This window comes from Salarias fasciatus, chromosome 7 (genome assembly GCF_902148845.1).
Source record: "Salarias fasciatus chromosome 7, fSalaFa1.1, whole genome shotgun sequence".
Taxonomy (NCBI): Eukaryota; Metazoa; Chordata; class Actinopteri; order Blenniiformes; family Blenniidae; genus Salarias; species Salarias fasciatus.
Genome location: NC_043751.1, coordinates 23,127,170 through 23,147,460, shown reverse-complemented (window position 1 = coordinate 23,147,460; position 20,291 = coordinate 23,127,170). Strand labels below are relative to the sequence as shown.

Genomic DNA, 20,291 nt, shown 5'->3' with positions numbered 1-20,291 from the left:
TCACCAATTAGTCTGTAGCTTTTTGAAATAGGAAACTGGGACTCAAACTAGGAATTATTTCGCTGTAGGGTGAGAGGGTCAGCCACTGCACCAATGTATTGTCAACTTGCACTGACTATAAGTTTTTTGTTTATTTTCACTATTTTCATTTACATCAGTACTATCACCCACATTGTCTTCTTTTAGTCCCATGCAATTTGGTGATCCTGCTTTTAATGTCAGAACAATAAATGATGCTCTTAAAATTCTGAATTGTTTTTATTGGCATTCCTAAAAACAATTAAATTTTAATCTTGGCATGTGCCATAAATAAAAATATAAAGGGGTTTCAAATGTAAAAGCTCAATAACATGTCTAAAAACTATGTGCCACAGTATAAATATATAAAATGACATAGAAGGTTTAAAAAAGAAGGAATGAATGCAAAAATGCACTCATATATTAAAAAAAACACGCTCATATAACATATTATAGTCAGTTTTTCGACTTTCATTTCATTTTTAATGAAAGTGCAAAACGAAAAGTTACCATTAAGCAAAATGCTTAAAAAAACACCCCCAAAAGAGAGAAATTAGCATTTCTAACCTGGCATGATAGTCTTATTGTTATTATTGTTATTTTCATGAATATTACTATTATTAGTAGTAGTAGTCGTAGTAACAGTAGTAGTAATATTTGTGTATCTTTCTTTTTATTTCGGACCACTTTGTACAATCTGCGATTCGTGCAGGGCGCGCTCCTGCGACAAACTTCAACAACTGTGCGCGCTCCCGAGCGGCTGGTACTTAACGCCTGGCGTCTCGTCTCTGCTTCAGGAGCTGTGCCAATGTGTACACCGAGTAAACGGATGAACTACAGTAAAGACGGATCCTGTGTCCATCGCCTCTGTCGCGTATTTCCGTATCTATTGGTCGTGAGCTGAAGGATATTTCGTCCGAGGTAAGCGAGCAGTGAAACATCAGATTTTTCGAAAACAACAGACGCTAGCTTCCTTCATTAGCGCGATGCTAATGTTAGCAGCTCGTTAGTACGATGCTACCGTAAAGCTGCCTCTCGACGCATTTTAGCGTGATTAAATGCCACTTCACTGAGGTGTGCACTAAAATGCTGTGTGTGTGTTTGACATTGATGTTAAAGTTTATAGAGAGGTGCATGAAAAATGTGAGGGTAGCGGCTTCTTAGCTCTTACACTCACACACATCCACGCTAAGCTAGCAAGTCGCCGATTTAGCTAGCCACTATGCTTTACGGTAAGACGAGGCCTTCTGTGCCTGGGTCGCTTAATGCTTTTCAGGGGACGTCGTTGTCTGCCTTGCTGGACGAGGCCATTTCGCTTTCCAAGTAGGTTAGTTCGTGTCAACAGAAACCCATCAAGGCGTTGTTTTTGTGTTGCGGCGCGACTGGTCTCGAGCTGGTTTAGTGGCTGCTGTGTAGGACGTGATGAGTAATGTTTACTCGAAGTAACGACCGTGGTTGCAGTCGGATCCTCCGTGACTGCAGGAGCCCGGCTGCCTGTGCATGACCTGTCTTAAATGGGACGATTGAATGTCAGATCTGAGTAGGTATTGAGTATTAGCAGACTCTGATCTTCTTTGATTACATGCTCACGCCGGTTTGCACAGCGAATGCAGCACCTGCACATTGTTTGAACATGGGCACCTGTAGATGATTCGCAAGCTATCAGCAAAAACTAAATGGATCGTCATGTTACAGAAGTTTTAAAGTGTGGGGATCACTTCAGGTCACCAAAATAATGAAGTACCATGACGGAGGCCAAGGTGCTCAGAGCAGAAACGTGATGCAACAGCTTAAGGTCTTTATGTACATGTTTAAGAGCTAGTGTTGTATTAAACCCTGGTGTCTCAAATATCATTGTGCTTTATTGAACTCCTTTGGTGCATTGGGTTATCGAGTTTAGAAGTGTTGCTACTTTAACTGGGTGATGCAGACATAAAAGTAGGGTTGTCAAACATCAGGCTGTGGGCCAAAACTTTCCCACCAAACCAAGCATTTTTTTTAATAGCAAGAGAGAGTAGACTAGTGGACAACACTAAGACCCTGAGATCATTGTGAGCAACCCATGCTGTCAGTGTGAGTTTATAAAAACATGTATAATGCATTTTTTTTTTATTCTTACACTGTGTTTTGTAACAATGAAAAACTTTAGTTTTAAGGTTATTATGGCTCTGTTTAACCGGTCCAGCCCACGCAAGGTGAAGTGTGGGCTGTATGTGGCCATTGAACTAAAATGTTTGACACCCTTGGATTAAAGAGAACAGATATGGGTGATATAGTAAAATTTTGTGCAGACAAAGTGCTACAGATACTGTTTATTGTGGAGTCCTGATACATCCTGATGTCATACTTGTAGTAGCATGTAGATAATATGTAACAGACATTATGAGGTAATTGCTGCAGATACAAGCATGCTTCTAAGCTTATTATGTATCAAACCAATGTGGTACATTTTGTTCAGAGGTCCTCAGCTTAAAGTACAGACTCATTGCTGTTGATTTATTCAACTTGGATCACTAACTTTATGATATTCAGTGTCATATATATATATATATATATATATATATATATATATATAGTGTTGTTGATCAGTTAACATTTTTTGTTGGGAGTTGTAATTACTTGCAGCATTTATCACCCTGTGCTTCAATGAAAGAAGTGCTGTGCTTTTTTGGCCTTTGCTTTGTTGTGGCTACAAACCTTTCAATTTGTCTTTCAGATATTTTTAAACTGGTTAAAAATGCTTTGATCATCAGTCATACTTAACTGAAGTGTTTGTCTTGTTTGTAAAGAACACGTTTGGTATTTTTCACCTACTGTCAAAGTGCCATTCATGTCGGTCCAAAGAAAATACCTTCTGTAACGATAGTCCTTATTTATGAGGCTACAAGTAAATATCCACGAAAAAAGAGAATGCAACAATGTAATGAATAGCATATTTTGTAATCAACCTGGATAGTTTCCCACCCATACTGCTAAAGTAAGTTACAGCTGAAGCTAAGATGAAGCAATGGGGGAAGTTTTTGATCTATCAGTGCCTGAGGCTGAGAGCCTGACATTCTACTGTGGGATTGCACAACAGATATCACTGTGCTCAGCAGCAGGATCGCCTGACCTTTGGATGATTGACACCTTCAGCTCAATTTGATTACATTGTTGCCTGTTCAGTGTGTGAAGATGAGGATCGACTTTCCATGCATTTAAGTAAAAAGGAAAGCTCCAGAGCTGCATGGCTATAGCTGGGGCACAAAAAAGGTCTTCAAGAATACTGTATGAGCACGTCAATGCAATCACATCTTTGTTTTTTTTTCATATGCATATAATTTAAGCAACTGACAATTTTTTTAAGAAGGTATGGTCTACTTTCTTGCAAGTATATGTAATCTCTAAAATGATACAGTAGTTACTATCTGCAGAACATCCGTCAGTGGTATGCGGAGGGTCATGTTTCCATTACTGCTTCACGTTGGGCTATTGCATTAAATATTGTTAGAAACTTGGTGATAGAATTTCCTCGTAAACAAAATGTAGGATCTAGTATAGCATCAGTTGGTGCCAAAAAACTGAAAGTAATGTCAAAAGTTTCCAACTTTACACACATGTAGCAGAGCTTAGCTCAATTCCACATGTGAGACGTGTCTGGTCGTCCAGGCTTTGTTTCATGCAGTTTGTGTGGTGTTGTGGGTGGTCTCGTTTGTTAATACAGTTTGAAGTTGTAACACAGCTTGTACTAATCCCAACATGTAATTTAGTTCGCCTGTAGCTCTGCAACTGATTTACTTCACTTCACTGCACTGTTGCAATGTGTAAATTATGTCTTTACTAGGTAATTAAAATGAAAGTAAGTGATGTTTGTGGGTTCAGAACAATACATTTTACAGACTGGCCCAATAATCTCTGTAATGTCCAGAGACGTGTTGACCTGAGTGCTGCACAATGTCAGGCACATGTGCTGTCAAGTGATGGCATTTGTGTAAAGTACTCTTGTGTGAATTCTTTGTTTGTTTACATGAATCCTAGGTAGTGAAGGCAGTTCAACTTAAGTGCAGTCTAGTCATGGACAGCTTAGTCAGCCAGTTGACTCTAGAATTGTAGTTTTAAGGACGAAAATGTACATCTGCCAATTTACCACCAGTAGCACACAAAAAAGGCTCTTTGCAGACTGTGCGTGGGGTCTCTTAATGTCACAGCAGAAATGAACTCGTTTTGACCCGAGGGTTTTCTGTAGCTTTTAGAGGGGCTTAGTTGTTGGGTAATGTAGCCACCAGGGTGGTTTTTGAGTGCGGATGGTTGTTGACAGATGCCAAGATGACAAGGATTTGTGTCACAGGCATAAAAGACTCATCCTCATGAAATCCTCAAACTCATTAAAATGCAAGAATGTAAAGGTTTTTTTCCTTTTTAATATTTTGTGTCGCAGCTGCAACTGCCTCCTTGTTTTTCCTAAATGCTCCAACAGAGCAGTAATGTTCAGTAACTTCCCACACACATCAATATATACCCGTAGACATGCATATAAAGTTGATCTCAAGCTGACCTGACGTTCCCATAATGGTAACCTCACCTTGGTGTGAGTTTGTTTAATAGTCACAGGATGTGGGGTCAGACAGAAGGGTCAGTGTGTCGTGGGTTGGATTCTGATTGACCGCTTTACAATTAGTGGACACAGTAAATATTTTTATGATATACTCCTTCGGGACATGAAAACATAATACAAGTGCAGCAATTGTCAATAGAAGCACAGCCACTATTAGTGTCCACTTAAAAAGAAATCTGCACAACAGGTGAATTTCAGTGTGAAAATATTGCACATACCCTTTATGACTGATCACTTGGAGGTAATTAGCTTCTTTTTAAAGTGTGTGAAGTTTCATTAAAAAAAAAAAAAATTATGCTGTCATACTTTCAGTGTAGTTTTTAGTGTCAGTAGCGTTCACACAATGACAGTGTGGAGTTTTAATTTGTTCTCACATTCCTCATGGTTCTTAGGTTGTATGGCTCCAGGGAGCTAAATTGCTACTCCAGCTGCTTTTGTTGGTATGTGGCCTTTCTGTGAACTGTAAAAGGTTAGAGACTGCTGTCCACTCTGCTTTGGTCTTGTATCCTCCAGAGATAATTCTGCCAGCTGCCTGTAGGTGCAGCTTTTACAGCCTGATGTTTTTGGTATGTTGAGTCTGCAGCGCTGATGATGTAACCTCATGTGTGCATGGACAGTTGAGGCTGTCGGCTGATTGTTTGAAGACATCTGCTTTATCACCTCCAGGAATTCAGCTATTGATTTTTTTTTTTTTTATTATATTGAGACTCATTGGCCACAACAGAAAAGCAACATTTGCCATTGCAGATTTCCTCTAAATCTAACTCTGTACATGGCATACCTTATGAAGGTTCTGCACAACACCGGATGAATGAGCGAACCTGTTCAGCTCACGCGTTTTGATATCAACCTACATGGTACGTCAGCTGTTAACCAGCCAATCTGATATTGCTTACTCTGATAAGATCGTCTCTTGAGAATAATGCAGCTCATTGTGACAATTACTTCTCAGATTATGTTCCCACTCACAGCTGTTGAAGGTGTGGGCATTGGGGAGTCAACAGAACATGTTTGAATGGAGAACGATAAGGTTGAGAGTACTGCACAGTGCTTCATACGTCAACAAACATCAGATTGAAAATATTGCTGAATGTTATAATTAATGGCTTCAAAGGGCTCTAAATACGCACAATCTTTGGGGGATGTTTAAAATACCAAACCAGAAATTTGCACTCAGAACGCAGACCTCTGCCACAGCTGAAATCAGTCACCAACAACAATAAGAACACCATATATAAAAAAAACAACATTGTGATCGGGAGTGTGATCAGAGCGCTGCGACGTGCAGTGCCTCGCTCAACCAAAAAGCAACGTAATTTATTTTACTTCATTTTAATTTAAAAAGCAACATAATTTGTTATTTTACTTCATTTTAATTTAAAAAGCAACATTTGTTATTTTACTTCATTTTAATTTAAAAAGCAACATAATTTGTTATTTTACTTCATTTTAATTTAAAAATTGACCAGATTCTCTTCTCTCGTATTTTCCGTTCCCAACTTCCTGTCTGGTGGGATCTGCTATGTCCAGCTTTACAACTGGCGGTGCACGGCGCGCGCGACTCGCGGAGAAAATAGGAGCGGAGCGCTTGCAGTCCACGGCATGAGCCGCTACGTGCGTGGGGGACTCTTGTATGAACCGTCAGATAGGTTAACAGGGGTGCCGATCTGAAAGTGGGTGCTTGGTGCTTCCGCGCGTGGTACATCCTGTGTGAACCAGGCGTTTGTCCCGCCCCCCCTGTCGGCGGGCCTGCCCATCTATGTCAAAGACTGCCCTATCTCTCATAGGGCTGGACGATATGGTCAAAAATGTTATTTTTTTAAGTGCGTGCTGAGCACTGATCACTCTTCATGTTTTCTGTTAGGCTTGAATCAGCGGCGCCGTGAACAGCAATTAGTGACTGTGAAACGCATACTGTAATGCACTATATCGAAAATGTGTTTAAAACTCATATCATCGTTATTGAATAAAAATATACCGCGATATATATTGATATTGAAATTTTGTCCAGCCTTAATCTCTCAATGATAAAGAATCCTTTAAAAAATTCCTTGATCCAGACAGTGATCCGGATCATCACCAAAATTTAATGGATTCTAAGTTAGCCCAAGACCCACCTTTCCACAAAGTTTAATTGCAATCCATCCATTACTTTTTCCGTAATGTTGCCAACAGACCAACCAACCAACCAACCAGCCAACAAACCGACAGACGGCCGTGATTACATAACCTCCTGGCGGGGGTAGCTATAAATTATGTAGCATTTATTTTACTATTGCTGAGCATCATCCTTTTTTAGAGTTGTGAAGTAATCTGAATTTTGAGATTTTATTCACTTGAACATGCCTAATATAAGGCAGGTTGGATATGTGTTTGGAAAGTTCTGTGGAGTGGATATGTTATCTTTTCCAGATATTCAATGTTAAGCTTTTCTTGTTCTACGTTGTATGTTGTCATTGTAATGTTCACTGCAGGAGGTGATCTTGACCTTCTCTACTTGTCTATTTTCCCTAAATGCTCAGAGTTGCTTCTTTGTGATTGGCTGAGTGCAGGTGTGTTTTTTTTCTCTTCAACCAAAGTTTGTGTTTCATCAAAATCTTGAGACACCTTCTGTTCTTGTAATTGTAGATATGGTTTAATCCACACGTAATAAAATGTAGATTATACATGTTTAATCTGTGTGTTTCCTAAACAGTATCTCTTGATTGGGTCATTACCATGTTTGAACCTAAAAGATGGTACACACAATCAAGTTTTTCTTGACTTTTATCAAGTGTTTGTATTCAGGTTTTATGTGGACATCCAAGCTGTCTTTGTCAAGAGTTTGGTCAGTTGTGTGATATTTAGGACTGTCATTGTTATTTTTATTAATCACATTTTGGATTGCTTGTTTAAAATTCTGTTATTTTGCATTTCACGGAAGTTTAAGTCGTCAATGTAAAACATTTCTTACCAGAGTCTCCTAATTGAGATTCAAATGAACACCGCACCTCTGTATGGAAACCTATGCACAGAAAATAGAAAATCTGATTTCCTGTTATGTGTTTATTTATCATGTTTGGAAATATAATACGACCATAAATAATGAGCTCAAGCTTGCTTCTGGAAAACCAGATGACATTCTTCTTGGTTGGAAATGTCAGAGTAGACAGCGGCACATTGCAGTCTACTGTTGAAGTCATTTAAGATGTGAAATGGTAAAACGATGTGCCTGAGGGTCATTGAATAGCGATACAATTTATCCTGAAAGCACCATAGCCTCTTTTTCACTCTTTGAATTTGTTCGCTCGTTTAGCATTAGTATTGGTGATGGAAACTCTATCCTCTCCTCCTCCTGCATCTCTCCTTTGTTTTGTGCGGTTGATGTTTTGTTACTCCTCGGCCTCCATTAGTGATGACAGTATATGTGTGTAACATCTCTGCTGTTACTTTAATGTTGTTTAAGATTGGATGATATTCTGCCGTTTCCTACCAGTTAAGAATTACCTGAATGCACCTTTAGCGTCAGCAGGTGATTGGCTGAGAGGGAGCAGGGGGCGGAACAATGACGTGATGAGTTGGCTTTTTCCTTTTTTTTTTTTTTTTTTTTTTTTTTAAATAAATGTGCGTTTGGAGAATAAATGAAGGAGCAGCCCAGTTGATTTGTGCCCGTTACGCTGACAGCCCTCGTTACATCTTGTGGAAAAGTTGTAGCTTTTTAGAGTGATCCTGGCTCAAAGCCGAGTGAGTAGATCTGAGTTAGTACTCACAAGAATGACAGCTGTTCCTGCCGCGTGCGTGCGTGTGTGTGTGTGTGCGCGTGTGTGTGTGTGGTGACTCACTGGCTGTGTAACGGTGAGGTAATTCTACATCTGTTACTAAATGCCAAAGGGAGTCCCTGCTTGCTCTGTCACTCTCTTCGTATGTGTGTGCACACATGATGAACATTTATCTCTGTGTGAAGCCATAAGGTGTTCAGCTCTGTGTGTTTCTGCATATGTGTGGAGTAGGTTTTGCATCTGCTCTGACATCCCTGGTCTGTGTGGCTTCTCCATGGTAACAAGCTGCTCGGCTGCATTGTTGTTCAGCTGCTTTTACCCCCTTCTGCTGTGGAAAAAGAAGTGACTGTAAAAGTAAAAGAAATTACTAATAACATAAGAAGTACATGTTATTTTGTTTGTAGATTGCTCAAATGAATGGTGGTTTTCCAGCATGTCCCAAAACTCAAAAAGCTAACCAACTCTTAACAAGTGTAGCTTCCACTTACCACTAAAGGGTGCAGACTTTTCAGTGTGTTTTCCTCTATTGCCTTATCTTGGTCTCAGTCTGATCTTTGAGACTGTCTTTAAAAGTGAAGTGGCTGCTCACTTTTGCATTGAAAGCCTTCATTGACTTGTCACTAGGACTGGGTTTAAAAAAATCAGTTAATCGATTTTGAATCGATTATCCTTTTAATAGCTGTATATCGATTCATAAACCCTTGAATCGATCTATTTAATGCATCTTTTCCCCCCATAGTGTCATGCGACTTCTCGCGCGACACAAGATCTCGCGCGAGTAGTCCATAGCGGTTAAAAAAAAAAAAAAAAAAAAAAAAAAGCATCATAGGCCAGTGGTTGGCAACTGGCTGCCCGATAATGTCTGACCCGCCAGATGATTTTGCGAATCTGAGGCAGCGGCTTCGCGGAGGCAGTAACATTGTCCATTAACCTGTCAGTACCCATCTCCTCCTAAACCGCCTTCATTACCTGTAAAGCACCTGAAACCCTTTGATTCAAAGAACAACCTGCGCTGTGCAGCTCTTTGCAGCACCGTGCTGCAATCAGGGACACTTCGTAAAAGCATCCTGCTGCCAGGCATCTCAGTCAGCTGTTAGCCACCGACGAACTAGCTGGATTTGAACGATTCCTTCGTGCTAAAACATCAGTCGACGAGACGCAAACTCAGCTTCTGAGATGGTGGAAAGAAGATTTAAAAGGTGAGCGTTTCGGATAGAATGGGAAAAGTTGTTAATGATGGAAAGTTCAGTTCTGAGAGGAAGTATCTGAGCAGCGTAGCGGCGGCTTGGAGAGAACGAGGGAAACATGGTTCTGGTAGGTTTAATTTCTGGTTTTGCGTGGCTGTTTACAGTAGGGATGCACATTTTATATTTATTCTGTGACCGATAACCGACGCCCTTTAACCGGTTAATAACCGTTAACTGATAAGATTTAAGGCCCGTCCATGCTTCACATGTCTGCGTGGGTGTGCATTGCGCATTGGTCTGCGCTGACCGATCTGCGGACGTCCGCGCAGCAGCCAGATTTTGTGACTGTGTTGCGCGCAGGTCGCGCCACTATACGCATCGTCAGAGCGCCACAGCAAACGAAACATGACGGTAAAAGTGAAGGCAGACGGAGCTCTCGCCTGATCGCTCCACACACCAGAGTGAAAATCTCGTGGACGGAGACCTAGCAGACTGTCTGGAGGGAGGAGAAGGTCTGCCGACAGAATCGCTCCGGCGCTGCCCCGCGATTCAGAAAAAAAAAAAAAAAAAGGCTAAATAAAGTTAAATATTAAATGATAACGTATACTGACGATGTATGTGCTTAATTTTCTCTAAATAATCTGTAATAAAGGAGCAGATAAATAGTCTGCAGTGCCGGAAAAGCTTCTCGAGGATGCGTGGAACAGTGCGCCTGAACGCGCACAGAAAGAGCGTGCGCATCAGTGGAGCGCCGAGGCTCCAAAGCGAAGCGAAGCATGGGCGACCTTTAAATGCCCTGTTGAGTGGTTACATGCTGCCATTCCGACGCACTACCATTTAGACATATCACCATTCCGAAATACCGCTATTCCGACACGAAAATGTGCGCCTGGAGTGAGTGACTCGGCGCTGTCCGGTGCTTAACTGCAGATTTACAATGACGGCAAATTCTCATCTACAATGTAAAAAAAAAAAGCTACAAGATTTAGATATAATTAACAGCACTGTAGGCTTCAATCATCTCCTATTGTTTTTTAAATTATGTTGAGAGTGAGCGCGCTGGTGATTTCTTTGTGTGTTCTGATTAATTTCCTAAATAAAGTTTTAGCGTCTGAAATCCGATTTTTAAACAGTTCTGATGGAGGTTAATGTTTATCTGGATGATGCGGCTTCACACCGAACCATTTCACTGTAAATCTGGACGACCTGCGGCGTCGGGAGATAAAAAAATAATATTCAATGTAACGCTGGTTTTTTGCCACATGCGTAAATGCGCACAAAGATACACACCCTCCCCTACTGCACAACATAAAGACAACTGGAATTAATCAGTGACTTAAGGTGTCATCTGCAGCACCATCACTGATACCTGTAATATAATGCCAGCGTGCATGAAGACGCACGGCTCTGTGGAGAGCTCCGCTCCAGCTGGAGCTTAAAAAAAAAAAACAAAAAAACGATAGTGTTAACCGGTCAAAGTGCCTGTTATCGGTTAACGGTTAAACGGTTAACCATGTGCATCCCTAGTTTACAGTTCTGTTGTTGTTTTCTCATCATCTTGTTGTTAAGTGATCATCGTGTTGCCCTCAGGAGTGAAGCTACAGCTGTGAGGCGTTCAGGTTCCAAAGTCACAATCCGGCTCTTTTCAGATCAGAGGTCTTATCAAACATTAGTAAATACTCAGTCAGCGCTTCTATATGTTGTTTTCTAAGGAAAAGAGATCATTCACAACATTGAAATGGTTCTAAATTGTTGGCAATACAAAATTCTAATTGTTTATTATAATGTACTTTCAACATTTCACACACATTCTTGTCTTAAAGTTACACTAAGGAACTTTCAGTTTTCGTTGATTTTGGCGGCGCCAGTGGACAAAAGCGGTAGTGTTTTGCCTGAAGTAACACTACAGTTCCCATGAGCACTAGCGCGTGGCGTCGTCAAATGCTGCTCCCGGTCGCATGCTGTTGGGCTGAACTCGCTCACGTGTTTCCAGTGGCTGTGAAGGATGGACAGCGACGAGGTAATGAATCTAATGGTGGCTAAACAATGTTATATCATGATGCAGAAAATAAACGTTTAACTTTGGTAAACATAACTTTGTTTTTCTACCGCTTTTCCCCCCTCTGAGACCACAGACATCCACCAAGCAGCTCACATAAATAGTGATCCCCCCATCACTACAGTCCTATATTTATTGTAAACGCACATTGTTGAATGATATCAATCTGCATGAAGTGTGATTACTGTGCTCCGCTGTGCTTCCAGCGGGCGATATGGCCAGTCTGAAGGGACTGTGAGTGAGCAGGGCCGTTTCTATAATGTTAATCGGTTAATAGGCAATCTGGATCATTACTAAAATGTAATAATTTGTTCCCTTTACCAATTAGGACATTTCCTAAAAAAATAATTCAAATCAATTTTGTAGTTTTTGAGTTATCTTGCAAACAAAGAAATAAACAGCAGACGGCAAAAACATAACCTTCTTGGCGAAGGGAGGGTTAGAATAATTTCACAGTAAACACACACATACAGATCCTGGCAGGAAGGTGCTGCGTTGCCTGATTATTAATCCTGCACAATTTGCACAAATATACTTTGAAGTCTCTCAGGGAAAGTGCTACTACTCAGTTTCTTACCATTTTATTTTTTTCTGTTATAATTGTATTATTAGGATTCTATATTGGTAATTCTGCATTCATTTATTACTAAAATGATTCTGATGTTGATTAAACATAAAAAAAATGTTCTTTTTGTGACATCTTTTTTTTTCAGGAATTCCCTGTCCCAGAAACTACATCCACCTCTTCTGAGTGTGAGCCCCCACGCACTAGTGCTGGCAGAGGGAGGGGCAGAGGGGGGAGGGGAGTAGGCGCAGGCAGAGGTAGAGGCAGGGGGAGAGGGAGGGGGAGGGGGAGGGGGAGAAGTAGGACACCAGAAGACTTGAACCCCGAGACCCAGCAGAGAGTACAGGATCTGCACGAACGCAGAAACAGAGAGATGCAGGCCAGAATACAAGCACTGGACCACAATCAGAGGGGAGAGCTCCTACAAATGGTCCTTTCAAGATTACCTGGCTTGATGTTTGACATTTTGGACCTGCTGGAGGACCCTAATCGTCAGAGAGTCCCAGGTGGAGGTGATCTACATTGGTGCTCCTGCACAAACTGTAAGGAGATGAACACTGACCTGGAGAGAGTCTGCTGTGGACAAACCCCTGAAAACTGCATCAGCAACATGGCCCACATGGAGCTATACATACTGGATAGTGGCGTGTTGCGAATGGCAAGGGCTGCCTGGAATGACATCTTTGCAATAGAAGATGAACAACAGCCTGGAGTGGAGCAAAGACAAAACAGGCATACAGCCTATCGCCAGTTTGTGCTCTGGCAGCATGGCCGCCTGGGCGTAGGAAACAGGGTAGTCATACCAAGTTGTTGTGTGTGGAAAATAAGGGACACTTTTCCAGACCCAAGGGGACAGTACACCGGTTTCCAGGTCCGCAGACTAATGTAGCGTGTCATTGTTTGACTGCACTGTAAATAGTTTTTACAGTTTTTTTTGTACAGAATTTGCCTTTAGACTGTCCACTTGTTGTGTGTGTGTTTCAAAATAAATACATCTGTGCAAAACAAGACAAACGTTTATTTATACACCGTCTTTCACTGTTTTCAAATTTCAAGTACTTTGTCTTTGGCACTTGTTCCTTCACAGTAAAGTAAGTAAGTAATAAAACAGGACCTACAGAAAAAAGGAAAAACAGGCACATGCACATTGTTAGCGTGAATGCAATGTGCACTTTTACAATGGCAGGATACGTGTATGTTTTGATTGAACAAATAGAACAACACTGTATTACAGAAGTAGTAAATGAATGATCTTGACAGTAGAAAAAAAATACTGTGAAGAAAAAAAAAACGGGGAGTGTGATGCATGTACATGGATAAATAGAGCAATATAAAAATAAACTGACAGTAAAAATAAAAAATACTGAATAATCTGTGACAATGTTAGAAGTTACTGACAACAATTACAAGAATTACAGTAGCAGCAGTGTGGGTGGGGGTTCAGGTGTGCACTATGTGTCTGTAGTTAGCCTGTCAGAGTGATATGTTGTATGCATGTGCATTTATGTAAGCAGACAAGGCAGGATCGTCAGTGTTCACTTTGGGGAACACCTTCACCACGTTTCACATGCGTCCTCACAAGCTCAGCTGTTGGTGGCGGCTGTGTTGAAGCCAGAACCCCGAGATTCCGGGGGTCATCTGGCCTCAGGGTCTGTTTCTTGGGAAGGCCACCTCCACTTTCAAGCCTCTTCCGAAGAATGCCTCTCTGCAGGTCTTGAATGTAGGAGTACTCCTTCTTTTCCTTCACTGTGCAGACACTCCAGGATTTTGACTTCTTATTGTAGTATCGTCTGTAACTGAAAGGAAGCACAAATACTAGAACACACGTATTTTACAACTACAGTATCAGGCGAACACTATGATATTCCATTCTGGAGTTGTCCTTAGATACGCTAAGAGCTTACATCTTGTGTCCATCTTTGTTTCGTGCCGGGGCGCGGCCATTGTGACAGTTGTAGTCTATCGCAGCAAGTAGAGTCCGCGTCCGGTACACTGCTGGAGTATAGGAGAACCGCTTTCCTGCATACATGAGTATGTGATTCTGGAAGCTTTCCAGATCGGATGTTGTCCTGTAGCGGATGACAAAAAACATATACAAATCATTGTACACAGACCAAAGTACCAATTATTACGTAGATATCGACATTTGATATAACAGCAAAAAACAACAACTTTCCCATTTTAATCATAATGTTTTTAGTCAAACACACAGACGGTTGTGTTGATAAAAGGAAAAGTGCATACCTGAAGTTGATGAACTTCACAACATTCTTCAACCATCGCTTCTCCAGGACGATGGCTACAAGAGCCTGGTGAGCTGCTGAACCTGTAATCACACATCTCGTTGTGAGATGGATAAAATTCCAAGTAAAGCAACAAAAACACCCCTTGAAAATGCATTACAATTACCTTGTTTTATCCATGGTTTTTCCTGTGTATCTTCACCCAGTGGCTCATGCTCACAAGATCCAGTGGCCCATGTGTGCTGGTTCCGAACGTGATGAATTACAGCATGCCATTTCATCTACAGCATTAAGAATCATGTGTCAACTTGTGTGATCTCACTTGCCTTCTCTTCACAATGACATGTTTTAGTTTACATCACAACTTTACTTCCTACGGACATACCTTGAACTGCTCGACAGTGGATGCCTGCTTGGCACAGTACCAGAAATGGTTCACAATGTCTTTAATCCAAGGCAAGATTTCAGACTGGTCTCTGGCTGTACCAGCCTGAAACAAGGATGTGCTATTGTTAGAAAGCCACCATAGAAATGCTGCTGCTTTTCTGCAAGGTATGAACACGCAGAAGTCACATCAGTAAACAAAAGTAATAATGCAGTAACACTCTTACCCGTCTGAGCTTCTTCCCCAAATTTTTAGCAGCGTGCCAAACGTCAAGGGAATGTTGTAGGCCCCATTCCTTGTATTTCCCGTGTCCCGGATCTGTGGAAAAACAAGCATTTAGAGTTTCAAATACATTCACCCGAACATCCAGACTGAAAAATATAAAAACCATTTTCCTTACCCAGCAAAGCTGTAATTTGTGGGTGGGCATCGGTGACCACTTCTGTTACATGCAGCTCCGGCAGAAGTGCATCCATTGTTCGAATGAAACACTCCTTCTCCATGATCACGGAATTTCTGCTTGTTTCACGTTTATCCACAGAGACAATGTGCACGATGTCTCTGGATTCCTGTTCGATCGTTGTATAAGTGCAATACTGTGCACAGTGGCCTGCAGAATGCAAAACATAGCAGTCAATATGTGAACTGTGCAAATCAATATATCCCACTTACACATATGTACATACACACATACCTGGAGAGTCCATTCTGCCATCACCTTGTGAGGAAAAAAAACGCAAAGATACATTACAAAGGTAACACATCATAACATGACATTTATCAGTAATATTACATGTCAGAAATTTCAATAGCATATAACTAGCATTTTGATAATATTCACTGACATTGTATAGATAAAAATCACAGTTGACAAACGCATCACAACAAGGTCTCACCAAGAAGAACAACCTCGTTCTTATCACGCAACCGGGTCAGAACACCATTTCGGATTTTCTGCCAGAACTCTTCAACGGGTTCGATGCAGTAGCTGTCCTGGATTTTGAAGAAGGTCGGCTCTGCCACCATCCCCATTCGCATTAAGTGGAAGAGAAATGCCACTTTCCTATAGTTGTTCCCTGATAACAGAATGTTTGTGGAGAGCATGAAGTCTCCCCCTTGCATCCCATACTTCAAAAGGGGCTGTGAATTCCACTTCCAGAGAATGTGTCCAAAGGGGCAATGCTGCAATTAAAAAAAAAGTCAATAAATAAATAGATCACAACAAAATTCAAAACAGAGTATCACTCCCACAGGCAAACAGTGAAACAAACACACCGTTATGGTTTTCCTACCCATTCCAAAACAGCGGCAGTTCCCCGGGGCTTCATTTCTACATGAAATGGTGGTTTTCCTGGGCATTTCACACCAGTTAGTCTGTCACAGTGGCTGCATGCTTCCATAGGAAAATGCAGATACGAGATAAGCATTTTCAGGTTCTCAAGATAAGTGATGCAGGCCCTCTTCCCAATCAGGTCATCTTCATGTGACACTTTGAGGTCTTCAGGAACATCTGTCACTTCATCATCTTTGGAGCTGGGGGTAGCTACATCCAGTACAGTCTCTTCCAAACTTATTTCTTGAAGCTGGTCGACATCTGTAGCCTTTGATGCCACGCCACCAACACTGCAGAAAAAGGGAAAAATAATAAAAATAAATGTTACACATTTGCTTACTTATACTGATACAACTTTATAAGGTGATGAAAAAGCTGAATACAATATACCGTAGTTGCAGAAAAGGAAGATATTCCTCATCTGAGCTGTCTCCATCTTCACAGAATCTCAGGTCTGTCCAGTTCTCGTCCATTTCAATACTGCACATAACCAAACATATCCATAAGCATGAAAGACCTAACAACACATACTTTGAATATTATTCATTATAAAGACTTACATGCTGTTCCTTGGATCATTGACTGCATCCTCATCTGGAGAGTCATGCTGCTCTTCTTTCTCCACAATACCCAGAGAATGCATGCTACAGATACAGTAGATAATAAGTAGACAAGTCAAAATAGATGTAATATTTGCATTTAGTCAGCATTTGTTCAACCAATCAACATTCAGTCACAACAAGAGAAAAAACTGTTATGCACTGTTTGTGACAGAAGTCCCTCCCCTACTGTCCTGCACCACTCAGCATACTGTTCCATGCGAGTCCTGTGCTATGTGCCTGAGCCCATGAGCAAACAGCATGGGACCTTTGGTGAATGACGCAACTCATTATGCCAGTGTTGTGAAACAGTAGGCAAGTGTTCCCAGACAGATGACGAAGGGCTCACACTATCAACCGATTTACAGAAACTCACCTGGCCTCTAATACACCAGCTTCTTCTGCCTCAGTGCCTTCTTCCAGGATTTGGACACCCTCTATCAGTTCTCCCCTGAGTCAAAATAGAAAAACATTTGAACAATACTAAACTTTGCCCAAAACAAACAAATGCAGGCCCTGGGAAAAGTACCTATCATGGTCCGACTCTTCTGTTATGCTGGAAACTATACGCTGCAGTGGTTGGAGATGTTGCTTGTGGGGAGTAGAAGTTACTTGCTCCTTTTGATAGCTGTAGAGAAATAAGAAGCATGAAACTTATATTGATCAAGAGTAATACAAGAGAAACACAAAAGTATACACACAGGAAATAAAAGCACTGCATAAAAATAATCAAAAAACACATCTTTTATGTCACACTAGAGAATTATAAGATAAGAATAACAATAAGTAGGAATACAACATCAAATATAACAATAAAATAACATCGACAATAAATAGGGAACAACATTGTACACCTTGCACAAAACAATGTCCAATAGACAAACAAACAACAATAAAACGCTATCTTGTTTTCATTCTGACCGGAATATGTCATGTTTACTGGCTAACTGAGATTGTAATCTTCAAAGTTAGGCGCTTGGTGCTGCTGAAGTGAGCTACATAAGTGTCCTTCAGGACTGACTAAATAAACGTTACATGCAGAATTGCAAACATGCAACAATCCCTGTAATTTTACCGACAGTGCAAGGTGCTATTGATAAACAGAACTTTGAAAAGTCATACCTCAATGCACAGGTGTTTTGTTTTACTGATTATTTAGAGCAAACAACGCGGTTTGTCTTGTTTTGCGATCACCGTTTGTCAACTCAACAAAAAGACGACCAGAATTCAGTTTTTCTCTGAAATTATTGCATAAGAATCATCAGAAGCTACTATCACGTACATACAAAATGACACGAGAATACTACAATGGTTCTGTATGGCTGATCTTTCCACAGCAGGAACTTTATATTTGCATTTTGCAGTCATTGCATTGTTTTTACCTCCGCCAAGGATGTAAAGTTTTCGCCTGCGTCTGTCTGTTTGCTACAGCTTGTAGTAGCATCACTGTGAGCACACTGACGTCATAGAAACATGCAGGCAGCTCTGCTCGCTCGCACACATCGCCGAGTGAAAGCGCCGCAGAAGTTTGTAGTTTGCTGTGTGGCTGTTCGTGTCGGTGTGTAACTGTGAAATATCAAGCTGATGGCTAATTACTGCTACCACGCAATTTTCCGATCGCTAGCATTAGCATTTGATTTGAGCAACGAAGCTACTTACTAGTCCAGCAGGAACAGAGCCAAGGCAGCGTCGGTCGGGAATCCCTCCTGATCTTTCAGCTCACGCCAGCGAGTGAAAGCCGGGCCAATGTTTATCCTGGACTGTGCTTTTATCCGAGTAGCCTCTCTTTTTCTTTTTTTTGCCTCCTCAGACAAAACTTTTGGCTTCTTTCTCTGTTGTCCACCTTCCGCCATGTTTGCAGAATCCCACACTGGAGTTCTGTCCTTATAACGACAGGGGAAGTGACGCATGCCGTAAAGCAGTCCGCACATTTTGTAGTTTGTGCAGGGTTCCTACCACCCTCCTCACAGTTTCTTAGTCCAAGTAAAAACAATACTGACGTCCTCAGCCGGTGAAAGAGGGGTCATTCAACTAGTTGTAAGTCGATGTATCATCACAAAAGATATTAAAATGTTTTATTAAGGTTGAAAAGTTCCTTAGTATCGCTTTAAAAGACAGTTTATTTAACAAGTTGGTGATTGAAGACAGCAGCCACAGCCTCGATCAAATCGAAAATCGTGGATCGAATCGTTTTTGGAAATCCAAATCGATACCCAGCCCTACTTGTCACACAGTTGTTGTGAGTTTTTCCTTTTGGGACAATATCAATGAACTTCTTGTTGCAGGACTGGATGACTGAAGAAACATTGCCAGTGACATGTTTGTTTCGTGGGTTTAGGGTGGGAACAGTTGTCTAAAATGACAGTTGTTTTTTTTTTCCTTCATCTTCAGCTTGTGGACACTGATGTGAAGAGGCAGCAATCTGCAGGTCGAATATTTTTTTGGACTTCGTGTTCATTTCTACTGACCTGGAATGAATGGTGTTCTTTTCAAATCTGCATTTGGCAAATGGGCTTGTGTTATAAACTGACTTTGATATTTATATTCCTCCAGTTAACTTTGGGAAGTTCCTGAATGTGCTGACTCATAAGACAACAGAGAACCACTGTTGTGATCATTGGGACATTAAAGCATGATACATCTTTGACAGGTCCTGTGATATTTCTTTAATTCAAGCGGAAGCTTGAAGTGATCAAAGCACTGTTTTTAGTCATACTTTATTTCTTTATAGCATACTTGCATTTTAGTGAAACAAGTTGTGTGGAAGTGAAGAGGGTAGACTCAACCACAGTCTCTCTTTGCCTTTCTGCATCTGTCAGCTCACTGGTCGTGTTGTTCCTTATTTTCAGTTAGGGTTGTTTTATAGATCAAATCTAGACATCTGCATTGCAAAAGCATGCTTAAGATGTAAATGGTCTGTCCATCTCCCCTCCTTCTTTCATCTCCTCCTTTGTGAACTCCTGGCTGTAGGTGATGAAGCGTTTAGGTCGCTGGTGATGAACTGCTGCTCGGTCCAGATGGCTCATTGTTGTATCTGCTGCCCTGCCCCTTTTAATAACACACTCGGAGCGTTGGCTAGTGTCAGTAGTGCTGTTTTATGGCTCACAGTGTGCATGTGTGTCTCAGTGGGATCTCTTTGTGCCTGTGTTTTTTTTCCCCTCTGTCTCTGCTGCTGAGTTTCTGACTGCATCATGTTAATATTGTCTGGCGATAATGTGAGCAGATGTGGCGTAACAATTGTGAAAGGAGTACAGCAGAGGCACTGTAGCATGTGCCTCGTGTCGCGGTGGTAGTGACTGCAGAATCCAGGAGCTGTTCATGTCAGAAAATATGTGATACATGAACGCCTGCTTCAAGTGAACTGGTATTGTTAGTGGCAGTCCCAGCAACAGATACAGCTGCACAGTAGCGTGGATATGATAATAGCCGCGAAATAATAGAAATTGTTGTTGGTCTATAAAGGGAACTAAATTACAATTTCATATTCTTTTATTAAAAAAAAAAAAAAAATGCTCACAAAATTCATTAATTTTAGTGGTGACACCAGCTC

The 20,291-nt window shown here is 41.2% G+C and overlaps 1 protein-coding gene across 1 annotated transcript in view; it reads left to right on the top strand.

Annotated features, from left to right (window-relative positions):
- Positions 1 to 787: 787 nt before the first annotated feature.
- siah1 (siah E3 ubiquitin protein ligase 1) overlaps positions 788 to 20,291 on the top strand; it is a 34,776-nt gene continuing 15,272 nt past the window's right edge. Inside the window, exon 1 of the mRNA XM_030095664.1 lies at positions 788 to 939. The gene's annotated coding sequence lies outside the window, so the exon portion shown is untranslated. The remainder of the gene's footprint in view (positions 940 to 20,291) is intronic.